The sequence below is a fragment of the Equus caballus genome, chromosome 14, assembly GCF_041296265.1.
Source record: "Equus caballus isolate H_3958 breed thoroughbred chromosome 14, TB-T2T, whole genome shotgun sequence".
Classification (NCBI taxonomy): domain Eukaryota; kingdom Metazoa; phylum Chordata; class Mammalia; order Perissodactyla; family Equidae; genus Equus; species Equus caballus.
Window position 1 is genome coordinate 19,599,882 of NC_091697.1, and position 14,013 is coordinate 19,613,894.

The following is a 14,013-nucleotide window of genomic DNA, read 5'->3' on the forward strand; positions in this document are numbered from 1 at the left end:
AGGCCAGAAAGCTGGAGACTTTTCAGAGCTTCAACCCCAATCCCTCACTTTTGACTCCTCTCCAGAGTCCACCTGCTTTGGTTCCCTCTCAAGAGCTTTATCGTCATTGTTTCATTGATTTTGTCCAGAAAATATATTCATTATCTGTTAGAGGAGAAGGCTGCTTGGAGTTTGTGCAGCCATACTAGAAATGAAATCCTTCATTTATTGATTTTTAAATGGTAAACTACCATATATTTCTAGAAAGAGTACAACTTGGCCAAGACGACCTGTCCTCTTTTATTTAGTTGGATTCAATTTGCTAATATTTTCATTAGGATTTTTATCTATGTTCATGTGAGAAATTTGGTCTACACTTTTCTTTCTTGTATTGTCTTGTAAGGTTTTGGTATCAACATTTGGCTGGACTCATAAAACCAACAGGACATGAGAGTTTTACCTGGTTGTGAAACATCACTCCAACTAACTGATGACTAAGGCAAAGTCCTCAGCCTGCCTCAATCTGAATTTTCTCCTTTAGAAGAAAGGAGTAACAATAGTCCCTTTTTCAGAGCGTTATTGTAATATTTGCTGAAAATAAAACCTGAGAAGTACATCTAGTAAAACTGAGAAGTGCCCATAGTAAACACTCAGTAATTTGTAGTTGTTATAATTATTATTGTCATATCTATAATCCATCGTAATTTTGGAAAGGGAAACCATTAAGTTTATTCCTAATATAAGCTCATAAGGAGTGTGGAGTACAAACGTGAATAAAAAAAAAAGAAAGATGAAATCCACAAGCATCATCCTTTGACTCAAAAGTGGAGAGACATCTAAAGAAGACATATTTATCATTTCTAAAGAAAGTCAGAAATATTTTCTTCACTTAAAAAATTTTATAATGTTCACTTTGAAATAATTTCAAATGTACAAAAAGTTGTAAAGTTGGTACAAAAAAAATTCCCACATACTCATCACCCAAATTGCCAAAGATCTTATGCGTAAAGTACAAATATCAAAATCAGGTAATTAACATTGATTCAAAAATATTATCTGTTTGACAGATCTTAATCAAGTCTTGACAATTGCTGTCTGGTGCAGTTTATAATCTAAGATCACACATTATATTCACTTGTCATTACATTCAGTTCCCACGTCTCCTTGGTTTATTTAATATGAAAAAGTTTCTTAGTCTTTCTTTGTCTTTCACCGTCTTATCATTGGGGGACTAGCCAGTTATTTTGTAGAAACTCCTTTAATTGGGGATTGTCTGATATTTTCCCATGGTTAGAATTAAAATTAGGCACTTTTAGCAAGAGTGCCACAGATGTGGAGTGACGTCTTTCTTAGTGCATTATATCAGGAGCCACATGATGTAGATTTGACCAAGTTCTGGTGGTGTTTCTTTGATCGTATGATTAAGGGTATTGTCTGCCAAATTTCCCCACCGTAAAGTTACTATCTTTCCCTTTGGGAAGATACCTTTGAGACTATATAAACATCCCATTTCTCATGATTCTTCTTCCCACTAACATTAGTATTCATTGATGATTCTTGCCTGAAACGGTTATTACTGTATTGTTTGCAAGATGGCAGTTTTTTATTTCCATCATTTTTTCTACATTTATTACTTAAGTTTCTACTGTAAGAAAGAGTTTCCTTTTCTCCCCATTTATTTATTTATTAGATTATTTATATCCCTAGGGACTCATGGATTTTAATTTTATTCCAGCAGGTATAACACATCATTATCTTCATTTATTTTCTTGCTCAAATTGTCCAAAATTTGGTCACTGGGAGCTCTGCCATGTTGCTCCTGTATCTTGTTGACATGTCTCCATCATTTCTGGAGAACTTCTTTGTTTTCTAGCACTATGAAACACTCTAAGTTTATATTGTGCTTTCCTTGCTCCAGCCCAGATATTAGCGATTTCTCCAAGGAGCCCTGGTTCTGTTTTATTGAGGGTGATATTTAAAAAGAAACATCAGAGCAGTAGTGTGCTCATTAGGTGGGATAGCATTGCTTTTAGGTCCTTTCAGTGCAGACAGCCAGGAAATACACATATGCGTATCAATTTCTATATCTATAAAGATATAATGACATGTATAGATACATATGTGTATATATAGATACATGCATCAATATTAACAGCTATGAGTTCCTACTCTAATTCCAATGCAACCCGCAGGATTTAGTCTTTTTTTTAGCTTGCCCTACTGGGGGTCTCCCTTCTGCCTGCGTAATCTGGTGGATTTAGGCAGAGATCAGGCTCATCCTTTCTGTGGTTTCTTTGCTTCTGAAAATTCCACCCTAATTTCAGCTGCTCTGGTGACCTCAGGCTCTGTCATCTGAAAGCTCAAGCCCGTTAGGCTTCATCTTTCTGTCACACAAGATGTGCATGGCTGGAGAGTGCTTCAATTGAAAAAGTAGAAAACTCACAGACTTTTCTCTGTGTAGCTCTATCTGTCGAGTCTTTTTTTTTTTTTTTTTTTTTTTTTGCCAAGTCACCTGCAGTCTCCCCTGAACATTCCAAATTTAGCTGTCACCCAGGAATTTGGGCAGAGTTTATACTTCGAATTTGGTTCTCCCTCCTTCTATGGTTCTCTCACTGCAGGATTCGCCCATTTAAATTTCCACCTGCTTTTAGCACTAAACTCTGATCTCTGGTTCCCTAAGCGGACGGGCTGCAATTTCCACTCTATTCTCAGCCACAGGCTTTGGGTTTGCAGGTGCTGTCAGAACAGAAAGCTGCAACTTCATAATTATTGCCCCGTCTAGTTCCGGGTTGGTTTGTTTGTTCTGAGAAGAAACTTTCTTCCAGTGTCTTTAATAGTTATGTTTTTATTTTGTGCCGCTTTTTCAATACTTATCTAAGAACAGGTTTTTGTGACCACTTCATGGAAGTTGTTCTCTCAGTGTATTTTTATTTGCATTTCTCCAATTATGAGTGAGGTTAAATATCTTTTTATATACAGAAGGACCATTTTACATCTTTCTGTGGGTGTGAATTGTCTGCTGATGACATCTTTCTACTTTTATATTTGGGATTTTAGTCCCATATTTAAGAATTATATATTGGGGACATTAGCCCTTTATCTGTGATATGTGATGCAAATATTTTCTCCTGGTTTGTCAGTTGTCATCTGCTTTGTTTATGGTGATTTGTGCCATACAATGTACAAAATTTTTTAGATAGTCAAATTTATCAGTCTTTTTAAAACTGCCTCTGGATTTTGAGGCATAGTTTAAAAGGCCTTCCCTAAACCAGGGTTAAAGAGGATTTCACCCATGTTTTCCAGTAGTTTGGGCATGGTTTTGCTTTGTACATTTAGATCCCTGATCTATTTGCAGGATGGTCTTGTTTACGGTGTAAGGTATGAATCTAATTTTTCCTTTTCCCAAATGGCTAGCCAGCTCTCCCAAAACCTTTTGTTTAAATTTCATCTTTTGCCCCAGTGATTTGAAATACCATTTTTACCTTAAACCAAGTTTCTGTATGTACTTGAGTCTCTTTCTGGGCTTTCTATTCTATTCCACTGATCTATTTGCCTATTCTTCCACCAATACTATGTATTTGTATAGAGGCTTTGTAGTATATTTCAATATCTGGTAAGATTAGTTCCCTCCTGCTTTGAAATTTTTCTTTCATTTTTGGCCATTCTTTCATTAGTGTTTTTCCTTATAAACATCAGCGTTAACGTATCAAGTTCATAAAAAAGCTTTTTGATATTTTATTGATATTTCATTAAATGAATGTTAAATTAGGGGAAAATAAAATTTTTATGATCTGAGTTATCCTATTCCACTTGTTCAAGTCAACTTTTGTGTTTTGTAAGAATATTTTAATATTTCCTTCCTATAGATTTGGAACATTCCTTGTTAATTTTGTTCCTAAGTATTTAATATTCTTTGGTGCTATTATAAATGGGGTTTTTCTCTACCATTATTTCCTTTAGCTGGAGATTGTGTGTATGAATATCATTGATTGTTTAATGTTGATTTTATATGCTGCTACTTTACTGAATCATTTAGTAAAGTTATCTGTATCATTAACTCTAGGGTTTTCTGTATATACTACCACATGACCTACAAGTAAAGATAGTTTTGCTTTTTCATTTTTTCTTATGTGTCCAATTGATTTCACTTCTGTGATTGCATTGGCTAGTGCCTCTAGTGCAACGTTAAGTAGAAGAGAAAGTAGGCATCCTTTACCGGTTCCTGATAGGGATGAGCACTAGAAGCATTTAGTTTTTTCCCTTTAAGTAAGACGCCAGCTTTAAGAATGAGACAGATATGTTCAGAATAACACCAAAAGCAAAGCGGGTGGAGACAGGCATTGGGACAAGAGCCTGCCGAGACTGTGATTCCCTGATGACCAGACCAAAACGAGAAGGAGGAACAGGAGATTGTTCTAAGCCTGTGAAAGGACCCTCCATTAGAGCAGTGGAAAGTCTATGGGAGGTTTCCATGTGCTATGATGCTTTCCTCCTGCTCAGCCCAGAGATTTCTTGTCCCCCTCCTCCTCTACCCTTGGGACTGTCCTGGATATCTAGGCCAGGCCTGAGGACTGCTACATTCCTCAAGCCAGCTTAGGCACTGGAATTCCTGAGCAACCTATTTATCTCCAACCCTGTCATACCTGACTTCCCCCTTCACCCTGTTGACTGAGAGCTGTGGCCTTGGCTTAGTTACCAACACAATCTACACAGGATAGAGACAATAAAATTGGTATTGTTGTTTGTGCTGTCACTGAGATTTTGCTATAGGATTGTCTGAATTTGGTCAATTGATTCTGTCCAATATCATTTACATCCAAGGGCACTGATTTCTACACGTTCATTTCAGTAGTACCAGGTGAAGCAGAGAGGCATCATTCAATTTTATCCCACATCCTTCCTAGCTAGGCTCAAATGAGTTTAGCAAAAATTTAAGGGCATTTAAATAGTGGTTATCTCTCCCTTTCTAACTTTCAAGTCTGAGCTTATTTCACTGCACTCTGCTGTTTCCAGAGTGGTGGGGAGCCATTGTGGGATGCAGAATTGGTTAAAAAAATAGTCAAATGGAGTTGTACTGTACCAAACACAGTGATAAGTGGTGAAGCCACAGAAGCAGAAAAACAGCAATTGTCAGTAACAGAATGTCTTCTAGAGAGATTGACAGAATAGACTCACAAGAAAACAGAATTTTAGCTAAAGAAAGGCAAGAAAACAAGCAATTTCTACACAAAAGAAGGCAGAGAAAGTAACAAGACCAGCCGATGGCTTGAACATTATTGAAAACAAGACCAAAACAACTGTTTAATGAAGCAAACGGCCTGGGGCTAGTGGTGCATTCAACAATGATGTGAGGAAGATCATCCTGCTGGCATAATATAGTTAAATGTTCAAAATAAACAAGGCATACAATTATAGCTATGTTTTCGTTTCTCCAAGAAGCTCACTTTTAGTGGAAGCTTTGAGACAAAGTTTCAGAATTAATTCTCTTCCTATCTCCTTTTTTCTTTATCCATAACTGGGTGCTGCTGTCTGGTCGCAGAGGATTATGGAGGATTATGAAGCACTCTGGAGCCAATGTGCCTCCCAGTAACTGCAGGCTGGAGGCCGTATGGAGAAGGTCTTCACGGCCACCATGGCCTTCCCCTTGGTGCTCTGGCAGGTGGGCAGGAAGGACACTCAGACGCTGCAGCACACCGGCATGAACGTGAGGAACCTGGCTTCATCGAAGGTGTCAGGGAGGCTCCTGGGGGCAGAAGCAGTAGAGGAGCTGACCAAGGCCAGGACGCCCGGGTAGCCCAGGACCCAACAGAAGGTGGTGGCCGAGCCCTCATTACACTCTGTGATGCTGAGTCCAGGCTCAGAGTGCGGGTCTGTGTCTGGAAAGTGGGGAGAGCTCACCAGACACGCCCCACAGGACATCACTTGGGCCAGAGAGCAGGCGAGAATGACGGAGTTAGAAGCTCTGGGCCCCATGCAGAGCCTGACTCTACCCCCTGGTCCTGTGGCCTTGAAGGCCAGAACCACAGTGATGGTCTCTGACAAAGTGTTGGAAAGAGCTACTGTGAACACATCCCAAAGGTTGTTTGTGGGAGAAGCCAGGTCACTGTGGTAGGACGACCAGCGAAGAGCAAGGAGCGGAGGAAGCAGAGGGTCAGGGAGACGAGAATACAGCCGAGAGACGGCTTGTGGGCTTGGACGATGGGAGTGTCCCGATGCCTCACAAAGACCCCCGGAACCAGCGCTGTGGGGAGAGAGAAGGGAAGAGCTGCACAGGCCAAGGCCGTTCCCAGGGTCCTTCTACGGCCAGGAGGGCGGTGGCCTTGGGGAGGCAGCGATCTCTCTCCCTGTTTGGGTACCGGTCCTCTGGGCACTTCTCACACGGGCCCAGGCCTGAAAGGGAAGGAGGGGCACAGCAGGGATGGGTTCAGACACAGTGTTCTGACTCCAGCTGGAATCCCAACCTGAACAACTAATACTTGCACAGCTGTAACACGTATCCTGATTTGGTCTTAAAATCACATTTGTATGTGTGTGAGGAAGATTGTCGCTGAGCTAAGATCTGTACTAGTCTTCCTCTATTTTATGTGGGATGCTGCCACAGTGTGACTTGACGAGCTGTGCTAGGTCTGCACCTGGGATCTGAGCCCCTGAACCCCGGGCCCTAGAAGTGGAGCGCAGGAACCCAACCACTATGTCACTGGGATGGCCCCTAAAATCACATTTTTTAATTCAAACGCTTGGCATGTCCGGCTGTTTCCCCAAGTCAGTGCTTCGTGTCTCCCTCCCCGGTGACCTGAACCACATCTCTCTCACCTTCGACGTGCAGAAGGAAGGCGATTTACAGGCGAGTGTGCTTGAATCATTTTCTGCTGTCAGACTCATCCTTTTAGATTAAAGAGATGTATTTCTTTTCATCTTTATTTACAGGAATGTAATTCAATCAATTTGATTATTTTGGATTTCTCTTCTTTAAACTTCTAGGTCTGTATGTAAAATTACAGAAATTACTTGGTTACAGGCCCTGTGCCAACCGTTGAGATAAACACTCTCACCTAAGCTTCATGAGCAATCTGAGGCAGGCCCTGAGTCCCACCCTGCAGGCAAGAAAGCTGAGGCTCAGGAATGGGTCCAGCTCTGCCAACAGCCTCCCGGTGCTGTTAGAAAAAATGCCCCAAGCACGACCATGCCCAAAGGGCCCAAAATGAACCAGATAGGTCTCACCTTGTACTTTCCTCTCCTTCCTCCTATTTCCACCCTCGGGGGTCTACTCTCAGTTCCTCAGACAGGCAGCGCTTCCTTCCTTCTGTCTGGAATGCTCCCCATCCCACCCCACCCTTCACCATAGTGACATGCACTCCCCATTCTCAGTGGCACTTCCTCAAAGCAGGGTCCCTGAAGTGTTTCACCAGGTGCCCTGGGCCAAGCCCATAGGCCCGCTGTCCTATTCTCTAACACTTAGCACAGTTTTTTAAAATTATCTACATTTTTTATTATGCCTGCATCTACTCCACAGGAAGAATAAATTTCATGAAGGCAAGAATTATGTCTGTTTCTTACGCACCATATTTTCCCTAGCACTGATCTCAGTGCCTGGTCCATAATAACCAATAATTAATATATATGTAATAAATGGGTGAATTAATGAACTTCGTAATCAGAAATGGGTTTTACTTTCAATTTTGACATTTAATGTACAAGTAAACTCACATGAGTGATGTTTACTTGCTAAACTTCAGTTTCCTCATCACAAAATGAGGATCCTAATATGTAATTCCTCAGCATGAAGAATAAATGTGAAGACACATATAGAAGATTCAGCAGAAGCTCTGGCATATGTTAAATGCCAGTTCCTGGTGGCTACCATCCTTGTCACACTAATCATGCTCACGATCATTACCACTGTCACGAATGCTACCCCTCTGATTCACTGGTAGGTCTAGCTCCCATCCTGTCCTGCCTAAATTCCGACCTCAGTGCCTTTGCACGTATTCTGTTCCTCAGATCCCTTTTCATCTGAGATTAGTTATCCAAGCCTGTGTTTATCTGACCACATTGGCTCTCCCTGCCCTGAAGATCACAGTAATTAGGTACCACCCCTTCTTCCCTCTGTGCACATATGAACAGACGGATACATGCACCTCCCTAGAGGCTCCTACCCCTCTGTCCTGGGCTGACTGTAGGAAGAGTCCACACTCACACATAAGTTTGGCCTCCTAGAAACAGAAGGATACCGGAAGTTGCTCTGCAGTGTACCGGGCTCCTGTGTTAGGTGTTGGACATTTTTTCAGTTTTAGTAGCCTTGATACCACCTTCCGTTCCCAGATAGATAGTACCCCAAATTCTTTCCCTAATCCCACATCCAAACCTGCTCTCGGGGCTTCCATTTCATTTAGTCCCCCTGATTCTATAACAGCTTATAGGGAAAACTTCACCAGAGTTTTACAGGCTTTAAATTCAAGATATTGTTTAGCTGTTTTTAGTAGAATTTTAGTGTCTGCTACCTGCTTGGAATCTTTGCCTATTAGGACCTAGTGTAGGTTATGCGACAAGCATAAGACTTGATCATCATACAGATGGGGAAGAAGCCATCTCCGCCACACATATCACGTTTCCCAAGCATATCTTTTTCCTCCACCGTCTTTCTCTGATACCACCCTCTCTCTGCTCCCAGCTCATCACTCTGCGCTTTTTCCTGGGCTTCTCCTGAGTTCTTCACGTCGAGTCCCCTCAGAGAAAGCTGTCCCCGAGGAGTCGTGGATGACCCTCAGCCCGTTCTGTTTCTGAGGCAGTGGAGGAAAAGAGAACAGTTTCTCTCCAGACCCTTACGTCTCGCCGGAAATCTGTCCCACTGGGCATGGGCCACAATCAAAGCAGCAGATGGGGCTCCACATAGCAAGCAGTTTTCCTAAATCCAGGACCCCAGCTTGGAGAACACTCAGAGATGGGCTTCTGAACAGTAACGGGAGAGGAGAGTTCATGGGGGGTTAACAGCAAAGGCAAAGTATAGAGGACAGCATTGGAGAATATCTACTTATATCTGTGTAGGTATGTGTAAAACAGGTATGAGACTACTTTTGATATATGTCTAGGGGACAGAGAAATTAGAAATGAAGCCAAATAAAGTCAGTGTTGATGTCAGTCGAGGGACTTAATGCAAGTTACCTGGATATGTTCCAGTTGTCAGGGGTTGGATGGGAGAGCCTCCAGGACTAACTATCGTCCCGGAAATGATTGCTCAGTTACAGCAAATGTATAGTTGAGTGATTTAGAAATTATTGAGCCTCAGTAGGCATTTTAGTGAATTATGAAAAGAAGTTACTTATTTATTGACCCATATAGACACAACCTCAGGAGGCCTGATCAGGTTGGTTTGGTTTGATTATATTAGGTGATGCCAAAGATCCAAATATTTTTAACGAGATCTACGTGAACAAGTTATTTTGTGTTTTAAAGCAAAAACTACCTCTTAAAGAGTTAAAAAGTTATTTTATTCATATAAGTATGTACATATTTAGTCTAAATGGACAGAGAATTATTTTTTGATTCATTGCATTGTTTTCTCATCATGGCCATTTACGTTTATGTTGATTCTGACCTTTTTACAAAAAACTATTGCCCACTTTATCAGTTCCTCGCAGATGGTGAACTCTGGACCCAGCAGTGCTCTGGGGATAGTCTCCCACGTTCACCAGCTCTTCAGTGTCACTGAGGTGTCTATAAACATAGTTCTTCGTGTCATATTTTGCCTCAGGGTTTTTTTCCTCATCTAGAAATACATGGTCACCCACACTGTTGCTGAAATTAATGTTCTTCAAAGAGCTGTGCAGCTAATTGCAAGGAGGATTCTCACTTAAACAGCTTTGTTCAAAAGCGGGAGGATCACAGCAACAATTGCTGGTGACTCGGGATCCGTGGCCTGAGGCTGGCATCATCTGTGGAGGCCCAGGGGACTCTACAGACCAGGAGGTCCTTTGGATGACTCGGTGCTGCCATCGTATCGGCCTGTTTCACTGCTTTGAGGGCTGGGAAACAGTCCTCTGACGGCGCATATTAAGCAGGACTCAAACCAATTTTCACAGCTAATTTAACAAAATTAGAAAGCTCCTAAATCAGGAATATTTTTCAAGAAAAATGAGATTCAGAGAAATTCCATGACTCACCTAATGAGCAATATATTTTTAGTATCATAATTAACAGAAAAATCAGTTTATCTCCCCCAACTAGTGTGTATCCCACCTACTAGAATTAAGTTCCACGAAGAACTGGATTTTTATTTTGTCTTGCTTTCCTACTGAATTCCAGTGTTGAAAACAGTGTCTGGCACAGAGTAAGTGATCAATACATGTTGATGAATGACTGACTCTGCTTTGCAATCCGCTACTATCACACCATTAGACCCTGCAGGTTAAGAAATTCACTGGAGCTAGTTTAAGCAAAACCTTGGTACCCTACTAGAAGCTTAGTGGAGTATCTGATGGTTAATTTTAAGTGTCAACTTGGTTAGGCCATGGTACCCAGATATTTGATCAAACACCAGTCTAGATGTCACTGTGAAGGTATTTTTATATGAGATTAACACTTAAATCAGTGAACTTTGAGTAAAGCAGATTGTCCTCCATAATATGAGTGGGCCTCATCCAATTGGTTGAAGGCTTTAAGAGAAAAACACTGAGGTCCCCCAAGGAAAGAAGAATTCTGCCTCCAGACTGCCTTGGATTAGTGTTGCAATATCAGCTCTTCCCTGGGTCTCCAGCCCACCAGCCTGCCCTGCAGAGTTCAAACTTGCCGGCCCCGACAATCGACAATCGCAAGAGCTAATTCCTTAAAATCTATCCATCTATCTATTGACTAATAGAAACGGCAAACAATAGGATATATTGGAGTATATGAGGAAGCCATTTGGTGTAAACCTAATTCAGCCTGACTTTGTTTTTCCAAAAGGGCCTGATGTGACCATTGAGCATGCATTGTATATCTGCTTAAGCATTTGCTCTGTCCCAAAGACAAGAACAAATGGCCTTAAGACAAAGGTGTAACTTCCCCCACATTGGCCTTTCCTTAAGAATAAGCATCTTTGCCTAGGCTAGGAACTGATTGCTGTGCTCACCTCTGAGCAGTCTCATGACTACTGTAAAAGGGACATTACAATCATATGTCAAACATCCTCTTTGAGGGTATATAACCACTCTGTACACCACACTTCTTTGGTGCCCTTCCTTCCTTGGAGAAGGAAGGCCCCAGGCCATGGTCCTCACATTTTAGCTCAGAATAAACTCACCCAAATTTTCATTTATAGATTGGTTATGGATTATTTTTGTCGACAAGAGTATCTTACAGATTCAAAAGTGTCGACGAAAATAATCCATGTCCCATCTATAAATGAAAATTTGGGTGAGTTTATTCTGAGCTTAAATCTGAGGATTATAACCCGGGAGAGTCTTTCCACAAAGGAACAGAGCACTCCAAAGAGGTGGGGGGGTATATAGGGTCGTTATATACCCTCAAAGAGGATGTTTCACATATGATTGGAATGTCCCTTTTACAATAGTCGCGAGACTACTCTGTCGGCACAGCGATTGATGGAAATAGCAGGTAGGTCTTCTGTCTCAGTGAACACAGCAGGGTGGCAGTCTCTTGTCTCCAGCTGGGTGGTCACAGGTGAGCTGGGAGGTGAGTGCAGCAATCAGTTCCTAGCCTAAGGAAAAATGCTAATGTCGGGGGGAAGTTGCATCTTTATCTCAAGGGCCTTTGTTCTGGCCATAGGAAATGTCTAAGCAGATATGCAATGCGTGCTCAATAGCCAGTCAGGCCCTTTTGGAGGAAAAAAAGAAGTCAGGCCGAATTAGGTTTATACTAAATGGCTTCCTCATATACTCCAATATATCCTATTGCTTGCCATTTTTATTTGTCAAAAGTAAGTAGACTCAGGAAGAAACCAGATCCAAGTCCCCAAATACCAATAGGATCTATACAAATCTGTATTTTCCTATCCCACTGCAGACTGGCTTTCCTAGTTCACTAGACTATATGTGGGATTATTGATGTAAACAGTCAGATGACTAGAGTCTCTTAATCCTGATTTGGAATTACTGTGAGAAGAACTTCTGTTCACCCAGGTTGGGTAATAGCCTTTCCCTGCCCCCAAGTTATATGGCCGAAAGTGGAGTTCCTGAAGTCTGGGTAGGATGAGGGTCTTCTCCCAGCTCAGGGCCACCTGCCATCTGTCAGTGGGAGAGCTCTGTGAGGGCTTCCTCCAACCGTGAGACGTCCTCACCCTCTCAGCAGGGATGCAACAGAAACCCCCCTTGTCTTGCTTCCTATGGCAGTTACAAGGTCCTGCTGAACCAGACAGTAAGAAAAAAGGCTTTATACTGTGCGTTAAATTCTGAGTGCTGACTAGTTTTGAGAGAGAAATCCTGCAGCTTTTGCAAAGTAAAGCTATCTCCCATTTTGATAACCACTTCAAAGTGAATCAGCTGCAGCTTAATTTACATTGAATGTCTTTCTTCCCTTCTGTAGGTCCCCTGTGGTCTGAGGATGAAGCACTTCTACTCACTATAAAAAGCAACGAAATTTCTTAAAGCAACATAGTTCCTGAGATACCAGACAGGAAGTAGGAAAGCTGCGGCTGTGGCTGAGCAGGATAAAATTAGAAGAAAATTCTGAAGCCTTTAAAATGAAACAAACAAGCAAAAAACGTGCTGCTGTAGCCATCAGCCCAAGGATTCTGGTGTCTGGGGACCCAATTTGAGAGGAAATCTTACCTTCCAGTGATGGGAGATAAGATGCTAGGCCTCTTCCATCCTGTTCTGATCTCCGTCATAGCTGATTGGGAACATATCATGCAGAGCCCAGGCCATAGCACACTGGGCATTGAAGGTGATGTCACTCTGGGCAGACATGCTCACTTGAACATACTTCAGGGGGAGTGTGTCTGAGGAAGCATTTGGCGAGCCTTTTTGTTGCTCTAGTGTTGCAGGCACATCTGGGCACTGAAAGGCTGAATGCCAGAAACTCGTAAGAAAAATATTCTCTTGGCATTTAGAAGGATTGACTCTCCTGAGGAATGTCCCAAATCCAGGAATATCACCTATCTGGTGAGAGAATACCAGAGACCCATCAAAACAGTGACTTTCCAATGGTTGGGCTTCATGGTAACATCCCACTGAGGCGAGATGACACACACTTTTGTTACTATTGGAGAAGTGGGCTGTGAATATCTCATGATCTTCAGGGATCTGTATGTCCGTGAAAGACAGTCACTGTAGTTGATCACTCTATGAACTTAATCATGAGATTATCAAAGGCCTCCTTCTATCTCTCACTGATAGGGATCTTCTCTAAAAAAGCTGCACAGACCCTATTATAGGCCATTTCTTCTCTCAGATCTGAGAGAAGCCTTTCATTCCCCATGTCATCTGAGGCAGCAAGGCCCACCCCAGTCCAGCATGGCCTTAGGCAGAGAGGAGTCCTTGGGGGCCATCTGATAACGGAATGGATACAAAATTTTGTCACTCAGAATGGGATCATAGGGTCCATAGATGATCTGAATTGGAGGGAAGGGGGAAATGGGCCATTGGGGTTTTTTAGTAGCAGAAATTGGTTATAATAAAGTAAAACTTATCCCTTCCTGGCTCTTATAAAATTTTTTACGTGTTATGGAATTTATTATAAATTAGTTGCTGCAAGATTCAGCAGTGGAGAGGATTCAGGTTACCCCTGAAAGACTCAATCTATTCCACGTCCTCTTGGAATTCAAGAACTGAAATGTGGAACTCCATCCTCTTACATCTAGTCACGTGGAAGTGGTCCAGGTTGGTTTGATATATTATTGGTCTCCTCCCCATCTTATATTTTTCCTTTCCCCTATACCATCTCCAAATAATTCCTCAAAATACAAGACCCCTAGTTATAGCCAGCCTTGCCTGCACAATTTAATGGGGAATGTGTCGATCCCACTTCACCTTTCACATGACAGAGGCTCTAAGAAAAGTACAGAAGACAATGAGCTGCCATCACCTGTGGGAACGTGTA

The 14,013-nt window shown here is 42.0% G+C and overlaps 1 long non-coding RNA gene across 1 annotated transcript; it reads right to left on the reverse strand.

The window, feature by feature from the left end:
- Positions 1 to 868: 868 nt before the first annotated feature.
- On the reverse strand, positions 869 to 13,081 carry LOC138917239 (uncharacterized). The gene is made up of 3 exons (XR_011424973.1): positions 12,744 to 13,081; positions 6,793 to 6,962; positions 869 to 5,722 (listed from the first exon to the last, which is right to left on the reverse strand). It is a non-coding gene; the product is annotated as an uncharacterized lncRNA (long non-coding RNA).
- Between the last annotated feature and the right edge of the window lie 932 nt (positions 13,082 to 14,013).